The 15,702-nt window shown below is 37.3% G+C and overlaps 1 long non-coding RNA gene across 3 annotated transcripts; it reads right to left on the bottom strand.

Moving 5' to 3' along the window:
* Positions 1-10,403: 10,403 nt before the first annotated feature.
* On the bottom strand, positions 10,404-13,962 carry LOC126754667 (uncharacterized). 3 transcript variants are annotated; one of them, XR_007666320.1, is made up of 7 exons: positions 13,836-13,962; positions 13,300-13,774; positions 11,434-11,618; positions 11,215-11,374; positions 11,021-11,160; positions 10,637-10,947; positions 10,404-10,574 (listed from the first exon to the last, which is right to left on the bottom strand). It is a non-coding gene; the product is annotated as an uncharacterized LOC126754667 (long non-coding RNA). The 3 variants fall into 3 exon arrangements; XR_007666318.1 differs by having other exon boundaries at positions 13,300-13,751; XR_007666319.1 differs by having other exon boundaries at positions 11,434-11,546; positions 13,300-13,751.
* Between the last annotated feature and the right edge of the window lie 1,740 nt (positions 13,963-15,702).

Raw genomic sequence — 15,702 nt, 5'->3', positions numbered from 1 at the left:
TGTTGTTATCTCGGCTAAAATCACGTAAGCGGTGTCTCTATAAAGAAGAAGAAGATTATAGGAAGTAAAGAAAAGAAACATAAATTCATGGCTAGAAAGCTTAGAGTGTTTTCATAACTAAAATAAAAGACAATGTGGTGAATACTCTCAGATGCAAGTTCATTCAGAATAAATTTAAGAAGTATTGCAACCAAGACAAATCAATAACAAATCATGTTCAAATATACCGAAATTGAATATGATTTTACCGGTATATACTAAACGAAATGTTAATGTACTGAGAGAGACAGAAGACCCTTTTGACCCCGCGGTAATGCGGTTTTTCTTTCATACATATGTGGTGACTCACCGGATGCTCCGGGAGGTTGATTGGGAGGTTCATATGCGCCCAATTTACTGTTCGGACCAGCCACAATGTGATTCCTATCTCTTTGGAAAATTCGCTTCAAGAGAAGCTTGTGTAAATCGACTGCCCCAGGTTTTGTCATTAATAAGTTATCGAACATAAATGATGGAAACAATTTTTGCCTTTGAGAGACTTCTTATATTTATCTCCACAGAAGTTGTGAGCTCTGAACGACCCCGTTGGCTGTTGGTCCGCTTATTATTAATTTGTTAACGTACTTCAAAAATACTTTAAACAAATAAAATAATGTCAATTTGCCCTACAACATCGTCACTTAAATGACTCTGTGTCACTTTTCATACTTTATTGTACCTTCAATGTTGCGCTTTCACGCTGATAATTGCAATAAATAAATTAATATGAAAAGTAAAGTTGTAAATGGTTTTTTGTTGTTGCAGCTGTCCTGTCGCCAATTGCCAACGTGAAGGCTCCACCAAAAGAGCCACGCGACGTGCAGGAAGAACGACCGAAAGTACGAGACTAATCAACGGAGTTGGGGTGAGAAAGCCAACTTGTCAGCCAGTTTGGACAGCTCGCCCGTTGACTTTGTTTGCTGCTTTGCATCACCGCATCAACGCTCTGCTCGCTTTTCATCTAAGTCGGTCACCAGATGTTATAAATAAATGTTATAGAAGATTAATCTTTTTATGATTTTATCAGTCATTTGCAATTGCTATCATAATTATATTATTATTATTATGGAATAGATAAATAACTTGATAGACAGATTTTAATTCCAAAGATATCTCGGAGTATTATCTGCAATACTATCTTCGTCCAAATAGGGTAAACTTCGGAAAGGACAAAATCTTCTAAGCGATCTTACATACAATATAGTCGCCACATATTATTAATATTATTGTCTATAAAAAATAGTTATGCTTGGTTTTCATTAAACTGCTTCAACGAGCAGCTGTTCAGCTAATGTCAAATGCGTTTTCATTACAACATCAGTTCTAAGCCTGTCGTTAAGTTTTGGTGTCAGATGATTGACAACCCGTTTTCACTATAGATGGCAATTGTCAACAGAAAATTTTAAAAGCTGTTATATTAAACATATAATTCATTTTAAACAAGTGCGTGAAAAAACAAAAAAAATTTCTATATTTATAAAAAATTTGCTATTGCAACTAAAAGCATGAAGAAAATAGAAGTAAAGAAAGCCAAAGCAGTGAAGGATTAGACCAGGCTAAAAGAATCGTTCTAGCTAAGGATTTTACACCGCACTTAGATTTAAGCTGGTTTCTCAGGACCCAAAGTGGTTGAAAAACATCCCGAGGATTACTCTAGAAATCTTCGACTTGTGCGCCTTACCTCATTTATGGGGTAGTCGAAAAAGTATTTTCGTATTTCTAATCAAACTTCTACTTATTTTTTTTAATATCAAGAATTTTGATGAACACAATATGTTCTATTTTGGTCGACCTCTTTTTGCATTTTTCTGCTAGAGACACTATTCCATCAGTGTAAAACTTTTCTGGTTTCATGGAGAAAAACTGCGACAAGTAATTTTATCAGGCTTCTCTTGAAGCCAACTTTACTCCATTGTGTATTGACCGAAACAAATGGTATTCCGATGGTGCAAGGTCATGGCTATGATGAATATTAGGTTCCTTAGCGATGTCATGGCTACTTGTGTGACGATCTTGGTCAATCTTTTCCATAATTTCATCGACTTTTTCAACGATATGTCGACCAGAGCGCGGTGCATCTTTCACTTCAAAATTTTCAAAACGGAATCTAGCGAACTACTGTTGTACTACACGAAGTGATACAGTATCGGATAATTACGACTGCAACGACATCTATTGACAAAATACAAAAATACTTTTTCGACTATACAATATTTATAAAAGAAATACAAGATTCCGTGAAGAGATCTCGGTCGATAACCAAATGAATATTTGTCTGTTGGGAAAATCTACCATTTGCCATATATTGCATAAGACGTGTGATGCAGTTTTTGAAGTTCTAAAGAATGAGTTTATAAAAATGAATGGAAATTCTCTTATTGCTCTAATTGCTCTGGAGCATTGGATGGGGAACACATAGCGCGACTGCGAACAGTGGTTCCGAGTATTTCAACTGAAAGAAAAAATATACCATTTGTTGCGTCAAGCGACAAGATGTATATGTATATTTAAACCTGAAATTAAAATTAAGAAAAATGAATTATAAAAAATTATAAAATATTGAATTATTTAAATTATTGTATACTTACCCTAATTATGCATTCATACTACTAATCTACTACTTACCTTAATACTTACCATAATCTATTACAATATTGAATGAAAAGTAGATAAGAAGATAATTATTTTTACCCCTTTTTTATACTCTCGCAACAATGTTGCTAAGGAGAGTATTATAGTTTTGTTCACATAACGGTTGTTTGTAAGTCCTAAAACTAAAAGAGTCAGATATAGGGTTATATATACCAAAGTGATCAGGGTGACGAGTAGAGTCGAAATCCGGATGTCTGTCTGTCCGTCCGTCCGTCTGTCCGTCCGTCTGTCCGTCCGTCCGTGCAAGCTGTAACTTGAGTTAAAATTGAGATATCATGATGAAACTTGGTACACGTATTCCTTGGCTCCATAAGAGGGTTAAGTTCGAAGATGGGCAAAATCGGCCCACTGCCACGCCCACAAAATGGCGGAAACCGAAAACCTATATAGTGTCATAACTAAGCCATAAATAAAGATATTAAAGTGAAATTTGGCACAAAGGATCGCATTAGGGAGGGGCATATTTGAAAGCAGTTTTCTGGAAAAGTGGGCGTGGCCCCGCCCCCTACTAAGTTTTTTGTACGTATCTCGGAAACTACTACAGCTATGTCAACCAAACTCTACAGAGTCGTTTTCTTCAGGCATTTCCATATACAGTTCAAAAATGGAAGAAATCGGATAATAACCACGCCCACCTCCCATACAAAGGTTATGTTGAAAATCACTTAAAGTCCGTTAACCGACTAACAAAAAACGTCAGAAACACTAAATTTTACGGAAGAAATGGCAGAAGGAAGCTGCACCCAGGCTTTTTTTTAAAAATTGAAAATGGGCGTGGCGCCGCCCACTTATGGACCAAGAACCATATCTCAGGAGCTACTAGACCGATTTCAATGAAATTCGGTATATAATATTTTCTTAACACCCTGATGACATGTACGAAATATGGGTGAAATCGGTTCACAACCACGCCTTCTTCCAATATAAAGCTATTTTGAATTCCATCTGATGCCTTCTTTGTATAATACGAGTATAAACATTAGGAACCAATGATGATAGCGGAATAAAATTTTACAAAAATACGGTATTTGAAAAATATGTAAATAACGTATTATGAAATCTCGATTATCACTTTACCATGCGAGAGTATAAAATGTTCGGTGACACCCGAACTTAGCCCTTCCTTACTTGTTTTTTATTTAATTTGCCGGTATTATCATCGGCTGACGTTGTAAAACCTTTTCGTTCCACAATATATTTATACTCTCGCAACAAAGTTGCCAAAGAGAGTATTATAGTTTTGTTCACATAACGGTTGTTTGTAAGTCCTAAAACTAAAAGAGTCAGATATAGGGTTATATATACCAAAGTGATCAGGGTGACGAGTAGAGTCGAAATCCGGATGTCTGTCTGTCCGTCCGTCCGTCCGTCCGTCTGTCCGTCCGTCCGTGCAAGCTGTAACTTGAGTAAAAATTGAGATATCATGATGAAACTTGGTACACGTATTCCTTGGCTCCATAAGAAGGTTAAGTTTGAAGATGGGCAAAATCGGCCCACTGCCACGCCCACAAAATGGCGGAAACCGAAAACCTATAAAGTGTCATAACTAAGCCATAAATAAAGATATTTAAGTGAAATTTGGCACAAAGGATCGCATTAGGGAGGGGCATATTTGGACGCAATTGTTTTGGAAAAGTGGGCGTGGCCCCGCCCCCTACTAAGTTTTTTGTACATATCTCGGAAACTACTATAGCTATGTCAACCAAAGTCTACAGAGTCGTTTTCTTCAGGCATTTCCATATACAGTTCAAAAATGGAAGAAATCGGATAATAACCACGCCCACCTCCCATACAAAGGTTATTTTCAAAATCACTAAAAGTGCGTTAACCGACTAACAAAAAACGTCAAAAACACTAAATTTTACGGAAGAAGTGGCAAAAGGAAGCTGCACCCAGGCTTTTTGTAAAAATTGAAAATGGGCGTGGCGCCGCCCACTTCTGGACCAAGAACCATATTTCAGGAGCTACTAGACCGATTTCAATGAAATTCGGTATATAATATTTTCTTAACACCCTGATGACATGTGCGAAATATGGGTGAAATCGGTTCGCAACCACGCCTTCTTCCAATATAAAGCTATTTTGAATTCCATCTGATGCCTTCTCTGTATAATACGAGTATAAACATTAGGAACCAATGATGATAGCGGAATAAAATTTTACAAAAATACGGTATTTCAAAAATATGTAAATGACGTATTATGAAATCTTGATTATCACTTTACCATACGAGAGTATAAAATGTTCGGTGACACCCGAACTAACTCTTCCTTACTTGTTATACATATGAACATTACCACTAGTTTAAGCCGTTAGTTTAAGATTTAGGCTAAGCAACTAAATGAAATTAAATAAAGAAGCATTGGTATTAGAATCATCGAATCGACCGGACGCGTTTTCATTTATTATCGCAATTTATTTTCGAGACAGGCAATTAGGCTTCTTGTTTTATTCGCGCATTTCCCAAGTTTATATTTTCGCTTCTCAAAAACGCTTGAGAATTTTCATGGCGCCCGAGCAGGGACTTAGTGCGTGAACTAAAAATATTTTATTGTTTTCGGGTTTAATAACCATATCGTTTCTAATTGCCTGTCAATCTCGGTTTTCGGTGTTCGGCTTTCGGCGAAGTGAAAGTGGTGACCAAAATTAAAAAAAAAAAATAAAATTATTAAACCTGAAAAAACAAAAACAAAAAACAAAGAAATAAAAAATAAAAATAACCTTAACTAAAAATACATATAAAAATACATACCTACCTATATGTACATAATTCATACATATATATAGTGGAAGTGACCAAGTTGTACAGGGATCGTGATACCTAAATAAAGGAAAAATAAAATATAAAACACAAAACGAGAGTGAGAACAAAAAGAAAAAGTGGCGGAAAAGTATTTAATACTTATATATTCGTGAATACTTTGAAAAGTAAAGTGGCTAAATAAAAAGCAAATATATATGTGAACGTGAATTTAAACATAATATAAAAACCAAATATAAATATATGTACATACATACATAAACGTGAAGTGGAGTGGAGTGCTAAATAAATACTTACCCATATACCTACTATAGAATCAAAAAAAAAGGAGAAGGGAAGTATTGTGAAGTGTGTGCATAGACATACGTATATACATAAATATACTTAGCATATAACTAAAGAAAATAAAAAGTGGTACTTGCGAGTGTATGAGGTGAATTATTTATGTGGTACAGTGGTGGGCGCAAATAAATAAAATAAGTTACTCGGTCACTCCTATGAAACCGCAGTTCGGCGGTTTCAGGCCCTGGAGAGGAAAACATTGAAAAATCCAGAACTTCGTAGAATGTATCTGGACTTCATGAATGAATATAAAGCACTGGGTCACATGAGCCCAACAAATAATAAGATCCCGAGTGAGCCACACTATTTCATTCCGCATCAATGCGTTCTAAGACCCGAAAGCACAAAATTACGTGTTGTGTTTGACGCTTCGAGTCGTACTTCATCTCAAATTTCATTGAATGAACTTTTGATGGTAGGCCCAACCATCCAAGAAGAGTTGTATTCAACTCTTCTTCGTTTTCGTTTACACAAGTACGCTTTAACGGCAGACATTACTAAAATGTACCGCCAAATAATGGTGCACGAAGAAGACAGAAATTGTCAGCTTATTGTGTGGAGAGAGCATCCCTCAGAGCATATTCAAATTTTTCGACTTAACACCGTAACATACGGCACTGCGCCTGCTCCATTTCTCGCAACACGGTGTTTGCAAATGCTCAGCGATGCTAATACAACTAAATACCCACTCGGTTCATTGGCCATTAAAAGAAACTTTTATGTCGATGATTTATTGACAGGATCTGAAAATTTTGAGTCTCTAGATCTTATAAGAAGTGAAGTGGTTAAAATATTAAACTCGGCAGGATTCACCTTAACGAAGTGGTTTTCGAACCACCCTAAATTTTTCGACAGTGATTGCACTGAAAAGTCATTAAGCTTCAATGACAAAAATTCTACAAAAACGTTGGGAATCCATTGGTTGCCGAAAGAGGATTTGTTTCGATTTGTCCTAGACGACAATTTTAATGATTTGCGAGCCACTAAACGAAACATATTATCAGTTTCTGCTCGCCTTTTCGATCCTCTTGGATTATTAGCCCCACTAGTTACCAAAGCAAAAATCTTATTGCAAGAGCTTTGGATTCAGAAACTAGATTGGGATGAGTCGATTCCATTGCGCCTCGACACTAGCTGGCAGAATTTCAAAGCCAACGCTTCAATAAGAGCGTACGGATGCTGCATATATATACGAAGCCAAACTGCTAGTGTTATTAAATGTATGCTGCTTACTGCAAAGTCTAGAGTGGCTCCGCTGAAGACCAAATCTCTTCCGCGCCTTGAGCTCTCGGCAGCACATCTTCTTTCAAAATTATGGTCAAGAGTTGCGCCTATGTTGAATCGACATTTCGAAAAAATTACATTTTGGACAGACTCCGAAATTGTTTTACATTGGATAAAAACACATCCTTCCTCATTACAAACCTTCGTCGCAAACAGAGTGTCCGAAATCCAAGAGTTGACTGACAAAGTACATTGGCGACATGTGCCAACGAAACAAAATCCTGCGGATCAAGTGTCTCGGGGTTGTAACGTGGACGAATTGAATAATTCAATATGGTTTGGCGGTCCACAGTTCCTCCTAGAAGACCCTGCATTATGGCCAATTAATAACCACTTCCAGCTCTCACCAGAAGACGAAGCATTAGAGAAGAAGAAAAATACATTTACATTAATGTCGACTGCTGAGAAAAACTCAATATTGGACCTTATTGAAAAATTCTCTTCTCATAAAAAATTGCTTCGTGTGGTGGCATACTTATTGCGATGGATCAGGCGACCACCAAAATCCTCCAGAGGCCAAGATCTGACTTCAGAAGAGCTAAACTTGAGCTTTCTAAAAATTGCACAGGTGGTCCAACATTCAGAATTTTCGGATGTTATTCAAAAATTGCATAAAGGCACCACCCTACCCGCAAACTTGCAAAAACTCAACCCGTTTTTGCATGAATACTCGGATAAGACGCTGTCGTTCAAATTAATCCGAGTAGGAGGACGCTTATTAAATGCACCTCTCTCATACGATGCCAAATTTCCGCTTTTATTAAATAAAAGTTCGCACTTCGTTACAATGTATTTACGGTTCCTGCACATTCGAAATCACCACGCTGGGGCTAAAGCGTTGGTTGCGCTTCTTCGAGAACGCATATGGCTAATTAATGCCCGAGAAGCTTGCAGTAGAACCGTAAGAAACTGTATACATTGTTTTCATTACAAGCCGAAGTTGCAAAACCAAATAATGGGAAATTTGCCAGTCGAAAGACTTCGAGCACTACGGCCCTTTCTTATATGTGGCGTAGATTTTTGTGGTCCGATATACACAACGTTAAAAATACGCGGTCGACCACCCGTAAAAACATATATTGCAGTTTTCGTTTGCTTTACTTCAAAAGCAGTACATTTAGAATTGGTTTCGGACCTATCTTCTAATTCATTTATTTTCGCCCTAAAAAGGTTCATTGGACGCCGAGGAATCCCGACGAAGATATTCAGCGACAACGCCACGAATTTCGTCGGCGCCGATCGCAAGCTGCGCGAACTGAAGGAGGCGTTTCTGGCAATGGGTCCAGAACTGAAGAGATTCGCAGCAGACGAAGGGTGCAGCTTCATCTTTATACCACCGCGGGCGCCGCACTTCGGCGGATTATGGGAAGCCGCGGTGAAGTCCGCCAAACACCACATCGTTCGGGTAACCGGCAGCGCGCTACTCACAGCAGAGGAGTTAGCAACAGTGTTGGCCGAAGTGGAGGCCATCCTCAACTCTCGCCCCCTAGTACCTCTGAGCCAAGATCCCAACGACGGCGTGGCGTTAACACCGGCCCAGTTAGTTGTTGCGAGAGATGGCAACTTGTTTGCTGTCTCAAGCAACAGTTCTGGCGACAGTGGTCCAAAGTATACCTGACGGGCCTTCAGGAGCGCAACAAGTGGCTGCACCCCAAACGCAATATGCAGCTCAACGACCTCGTTCTCGTCCACGAGGACAACGTGCCGCCGCAGCAGTGGGTACTAGGGCGCGTCGTCGCAACCGTCGAAGGGCAAGACGGCAAGGTGCGAGTCGCAGAAGTAGCAACCAAGACGGGCACGATTAAGCGCCCCATCCACAAACTGGCTGTCCTTCCACTGGATATTGAAGGAATCTGATCCTGTCAAGGTGGCCGGTGTTGCGTCAAGCGACAAGATGTATATGTATATTTAAACCTGAAATTAAAATTAAGAAAAATGAATTATAAAAAATTATAAAATATTGAATTATTTAAATTATTGTATACTTACCTTAATTATGCATTCATACTACTAATCTACTACTTACCTTAATACTTACCATAATCTATTACAATATTGAACGAAAAGTTGAAGATAATTATATTTACCCCTTTTTTCTTTTTTATACATATGAACATTACCACTAGTTTAAGCCGTTAGTTTAAGATTTAGGCTAAGCAACTAAATGAAATTAAATAAAGAAGGATTGGTATTAGAATCATCGAATCGACCGGACGCGTTTTCATTTATTATCGCAATTTATTTTCGAGACAGGCAATTAGGCTTCTTGTTTTATTCGCGCATTTCCCAAGTTTATATTTTCGCTTCTCAAAAACGCTTGAGAATTTTCACCATTGTTCGGATGGCTATGGTTGATGCCGACTATAAATTTTTGTTTGTAGAAATTGGAGCTTATGGTCGTGAATCTGATGATGGTTTTTGCAAAGTAAAGCTTTTGAAAAATAATAAAATTTAAATAAATTAAAATATCCTGTTATTTTAAATATGCCTACATATATATATATATTGTTAAAAATATACCATTGTTCGGATGGCTATGGTTGATGCCGACTATAAATTTTTGTTTGTAGAAGTTGGAGCTTATGGTCGTGAATCAGATGATGTTTTTGCAAAGTAAAGCTTTTGAAAAATGATAAAATTTAAATAAATTAAAATATCTTGTTATTTTAACATATCAGATGTGCTCTTTCAATGGCTCTCAAATTTTTCGTTTTCGAACCCCTAAAAAGGGTACTTGATGAAACCATTCAGCTTCCGCAATGAAATGATGACGTACAAGATATTTAATTATAGACTATACAAATCAAGAAATGTGGTGGAAAATGTGTATTACGTTTTCGGATCGGCACGTTACCCCCGAACAAACGAAAGTTATTGTTCTCGCGATTTGTATATTACATTATTTCTTAATAATATGCAAGTCTATATATCTACGATTATCTAACGTGGGCAAAGACGCAAATGGCATTACTGATACGGGTAATTGAAAATGGAGTTGAGGGAAAATGGAATGCTTCCATCAGTTCGACGAAGCAGCGATTTATGGAGGCCAGCAGACACGATTAATGTAAGTTTTATGTAGTATTTCATGACTCCTAATGGAGAGGTTGAATGGAAATATAATAGGACAATATTGCATAATACGTATTTGTAGTCTCTTTATCCTATTTTATAAACTTCTCAAATTTAGATGAAATAAAAGTAATATCAGTTTGAATTCAATACATTCTTATTTATGTAATGTATATCTTATACTCGTACAAAACATATTAAATAATTATTTATATTAATTATAATTATACTTAAAAATAAAAATACCTATGAATACACTAAATGAAAAAAGTTTCCATCACTCAGTTTTATTCAATATTCAAACTGTTGTACATATATACATATTCAATTTACCAGTGAATATTGTTTATAAAAAAGATAAGGAACATTTCATTTGACTAGCATAGAAAAAAAGTTTTGCGAATTTGAACGGCATGATGTGGAGCTATAAAGCAAAACAGTAAAATTAGGGTTTATTAACAAATACACTTATGCAACTGCTCTTACCTTGGCAATTTCTTTTAGTAGTTAAATATCAATTCACATATGCCCCGCTTGAGCTCATAATTATGTAGATTCTTGGGTCCACTCTCTTCCATTTAACGACAAAAAGTTGCCTAACTCATCCCAACCATCAGCTTTAGTTGCTGATGTGAGTAGAGACGCACGTTCAATTATTTGAGTATACTCATTATCGTTTTTTGCCCTCGACGTCTTCTTAAATTGCCATATGATGTGAATGACGTTGATATTGTATTCTCAGATATAATGTCCGACTCCAACAATGTTGTTGGAGAGCTTGAGGCCGATGGGCTGTCCTATAATAACAAGCATTCACATGGTAAACAAATAGTAATATTTTTATTTATCATGAATTATGTATATACTCACATTTATTAGATTTGAAGTGGAATTCTCTTCAGCACGCAAAGTCGGTTTTAGAAACTTCAATGATATATGGAGCGGGCTCATCGTGGGGGCTTTTCCAGCACCTTGTTCACTTTTGTGTGACTGATACGATTAAAGGCCGCCTTGAAGAAATGTTTGTTAAATAATTTTTTTTGTAATACTTTACAAGAACTAACGCGTAAAGAGCAGCAAAAGTTGTTTCATTTGGTTGCCACTTCCGATCAGGGCATCGTTAATATTTCAGCCAGATCATGTTATTTAGCCCTTCGAAGGGTTCTGTCGCTATAAGTTCCATGTTCCTTCCCTGGATTCAACTTTTTGAACTAGCCGCTGAAACTGAAAAAAATTACAATAATAAATAAATTATATCCTAAAAAATATAATATAAACCTTACCTGGAAATCGTCAAAAAACATTTTGAAATTTAAATGTCTAATGTTGCCACAAATCAAAGTTTGATTGTTTTCGTTTGGTTGTCATTTTATATGATCGTGTTTTGCGAAATATGCTAGCAAACGTAATTAACACTATTTGACTACTCGTTTTCATTATTTTGACAACATTTCACCTCAAATATAACCTAACGAAAACCAGGAAAGGAGGAAACCGGAAGGAAAAGGGAAAACCATCATCAAGATCATTTATGCCTAATAAAACAGTGTCGCGTTAACATCTGTGAAACAATGCTTTCCGACTATCAGGATGGCGTGAAACATATTATTACTGGCGATGAGTCTTGGATCTATGCTTACAATCGGGAAACATATGATCAATCGGCCGAATATCGTGGCAAAGGTGAACCACGTCAAAGCTGGCCAAAAATCAATGTTATAATGAAACTTTTCTTCGATTATCGATTAACTGTCATCAAAAAATACTACTATTGTTTTTGCACCACGACATTGCACCGTAGCATACTGCATTAATTCTTCGTGAGTTGACCGCTCCGGGGAAACCGTTTTGAGTCAATTGAAGACATTAATCGTGAGTCGCTACGCGCATTGAAGAGTATTGGAGCGGGATTACATTGTGGGAGACGACATTTTGAAGAATAAATTAAGAATTTTAACATTATGAATAAAGTACCCTGGTCGAGCCAATACCCGTGGTGACTAAAGTTCTTTCGCTTAATACTCTTTTCTGGTAGGTCCGTCCGTCCGTCCGTCCGTCCGTCCGTCCGTGCAAGCTGTAACTTGAGTAAAAATTGAGTTATCATGATGAAACTTGGTACACGTATTCCTTGGCTCCATAAGAAGGCTAAGTTCGAAGATGGGCAAAATCGGCCCACTGCCACGCCCACAAAATGGCGGAAACCGAAAACCTATAAAGTGTCATAACTAAGCCATAAATAAAGATATTAAAGTGAAATTTGGCACAAAGGATCGCATTTGGGAGGGGCATATTTGGACGTAATTTTTTTTGGAAAAGTGGGCGTGGCCCCGCCCCCTACTAAGTTTTTTGTACATATCTCGGAAACTACTATAGCTATGTTAACCAAACTCCCCAGAGTCGTTTTCTTCAGGCACTTCCATATACAGTTCAAAAATGGAAGAAATCGGATAATAACCACGCCCATCTCCCATACAAAGGTTATGTTGAAAATCACTAAAAGTGCGTTAACGGACTAACAAAAAACGTCAGAAACACTAAATTTTACGGAAGAAATTGCAGAAGGAAGCTGCACCCAGGTTTTTTTTAAAAATTGAAAATGGACGTGGCCTCGCCCACTTATGGACCAAAAACCATATCTCAGGAACTACCCAACCCATTTCAATGAAATTCGGTATATAATATTTTCTTAACACCCTGATGACATGTACGAAATATAGGTGAAATCGGTTCATAACCACGCCTTCTTCCAATATAACGCTATTTTGAATTCCATCTGTTGCCTTCTCTGTATAATATATAGTACATTAGGAACCAATGATGACAGCGGAATAAAACTTTACAAAAATACGGTATTTGAAAAATATGTAAATGACGTATAATGAAATCTCGATTATCACTTTATCATGCGAGAGTATAAAATGTTCGGTGACACCCGAACTTAGCCCTTCCTTACTTGTTTTTGTTTACTTTACTACAAATTCACGTTTGCAGGAGGGAACATAGGTACGTGCAAATTTTTCGCAATAGAATCAACTACACATACATATGTACACAAAGCACTCAAAAAACATTTCTGTACACCTGACAACAAAACATCTAATTTTATTTTATTGCTTGCTACTGGAAAAAATAACAATATATTCACCCACCAACACAGAACTTTAATCACTGGCAGGATATTTGTGTGCTACCGAGTAAGCACAGAAAAGCCGTTTAAACGACTCACGACACTCGTTCTCGGCGTCGCCACGCACACAAAACAAACGCTAGTCAGCGACAGTCTGAATGGCGCGCCATGGCGCGACACAATCCGCACAGCCAACAAAACACGGCATATCAAGTGAGTCTTCTGACTTTGTTTTTTTTTTTCTAAATTTGCATTTAAAACTTCAGTTTTTTCTATCAAAACGAAATCAGCGTTGCAATCATTTAAACGAAACTTTCATTAACCTTTTGAAATTGCCGGCTGTGTAGACATTAGCTTAACGCCTTCAACCAACCAATTATTCTGGCCAGGGAAAACAAAGCCGGCAAGCGTCAAAATGCACGCTCGTGTTCTTTCCACACCACAACAACTGGACGCGTACGCATATCCGTCCTCCTGCAACAGAAAGGCCAGAAGCTCTGCTTTGAATCAAAAACTTTACGAAAAACACATGAACTAGACGCGTAATCCATTACTTACTTGTCTCCGTATTTTACCGTAGACCCTTTAATACAAACTAAATTGTGCCTTCGTATAACAGTTATTCAAATAGAAATTGCAGCAAGCGCTAGCTGGACCATCGGAAATTCTCAGCTGGCGGTTAAACTTTATTGCCATATGTTGCTTATGCAAAACATTGTTATGATGGATGGTGTAAGCAAGTTTTGATTTGCTGAGCGCAAGGCTTCTCAATAAGACGCTCGTTGAAAGCTTTCAATTTATACCGTTAAGGGTCTCTAATCTAAATAATCAGGAAGTGTGCGAGTGCCAATAAGCTTTCGTGAGTTTACGAACAGCTGAATCAGCTTAATTTTGCAGGAGGAAAGCAAGTGTTGATTTGCTGAGTGCCAGGCTTCTCAATAAGACGCTAGTTGAATGCTTTCAATTTATACCGTTAAGGTTCTCTAATCTAAATCGCCGGGTAATGTGCGAGTGCAAGTAAGCTCTCGTGAGTTTCCAAACAGCTGAATCAGCTGAATATGGAGAATGGAAACTAGTGTTGATTTCCTGAGCGCAAGGCTTCTCAATGAGACTCTAAGCTGAATGGGCTGAATATGGAGAATGGAAACAAGTGTTGATTTGCTGACCGCAACGCTTCTCAATAAGTCGCTCGGTGAGAGCTTTCAATTTATATTGTTAAGGTTCTCTAATCTAAATCACCGGGTAGTGCGCGAGTGTCAGTAAGCTCTCGTGAAGCTCTCAGCTGAATGTCGGGCAAAAGTTTAGGGTACCTTTAATGGTTATTTTGGGAGAATTCAATATAAACAAACGGTTGGGAGGAAAATGAAACAATTTTAAAGCTGGGTTATTTAGATATTATGGGGAAAACGGATTGGTAGCGAAGCTTTATCAATACATATCAATGTAACATGTTTTAGGTACAAGGTTTAAATTAACAAAGAAATTCTGAAATTTTTGGAAAAAACATTTGAAACTCGGCCATTGTGACGCCATTTCCAGTGACCCCATTGATAACAGATGCGTGAAAAAGTACATTTTTTAGTTCAAACCTTTACTTAGAACTTGGACGAAAGAAAAACAACTTAAAATTGGATATTTGGCAGACATTTTCTTAAAAAAATAAAAATTTCTGTGAAAATTTCCCTCCATTTTTATATGGGCATGGCCCGCCCACTAATATGTATATAGTATATCCCCTAAATTACTAAAGCTACAAAAACCAAACTCGCTTAACCAAAATATTATAAAAACCCAAATGAGAAAATAGGTTTAATCGGAAGATAACCCTGGTCACTCCTCATATAACGGTACAGTTCTAAACTTTTTAAAACGCAATAAATCAGAAACATCAAATTTTACTACCATTATGGTGTAAGAAGCCTTTATGCGAGCCGGAGTAAAAATCTGACAATGGGCGTACCACCGCCCGCTTTTTGGTGACATCCTGACCTGATCAAACCAATTTCGACTAAATTTAGTACGTAGCACTTCCTTCATATTCCTATGTGACAATGCGAGAATGGTCGAAATCGGCCCACAACCACGTTTACCTCCCATATAACATAATTTTCAATTCCCTTTGATTCTTTCACTTTTCACTACACAAATTAGAAAGAAATTTGCTAAAACTTTGCTTGTCCAATCCAACCAAAGGTGAGATAAACAACTGAAAATCGGAGAGAATCAATTCCTGACAAAAGTAATTCTGTGTAAGAAAAATGGATTTAATTGGGTCAATACTTCCCTGAGCCTCCATATACCTAATATATAAAGATTTTCAAACTTCCAAGGGACTTAATATTGCATAGGTCGGTCAATATTTGAATTATCTCAATGGTAATTATAAAGCGGGTTTTACTCATAACAGAGCATCGTTCTGCTTAAA

The sequence above is a fragment of the Bactrocera neohumeralis genome, chromosome 4, assembly GCF_024586455.1.
Source record: "Bactrocera neohumeralis isolate Rockhampton chromosome 4, APGP_CSIRO_Bneo_wtdbg2-racon-allhic-juicebox.fasta_v2, whole genome shotgun sequence".
Lineage (NCBI taxonomy): Eukaryota > Metazoa > Arthropoda > Insecta > Diptera > Tephritidae > Bactrocera > Bactrocera neohumeralis.
The sequence above is the reverse complement of the archived record's forward strand: the minus strand, read 5'-3'. Positions and strand labels throughout refer to the sequence as shown.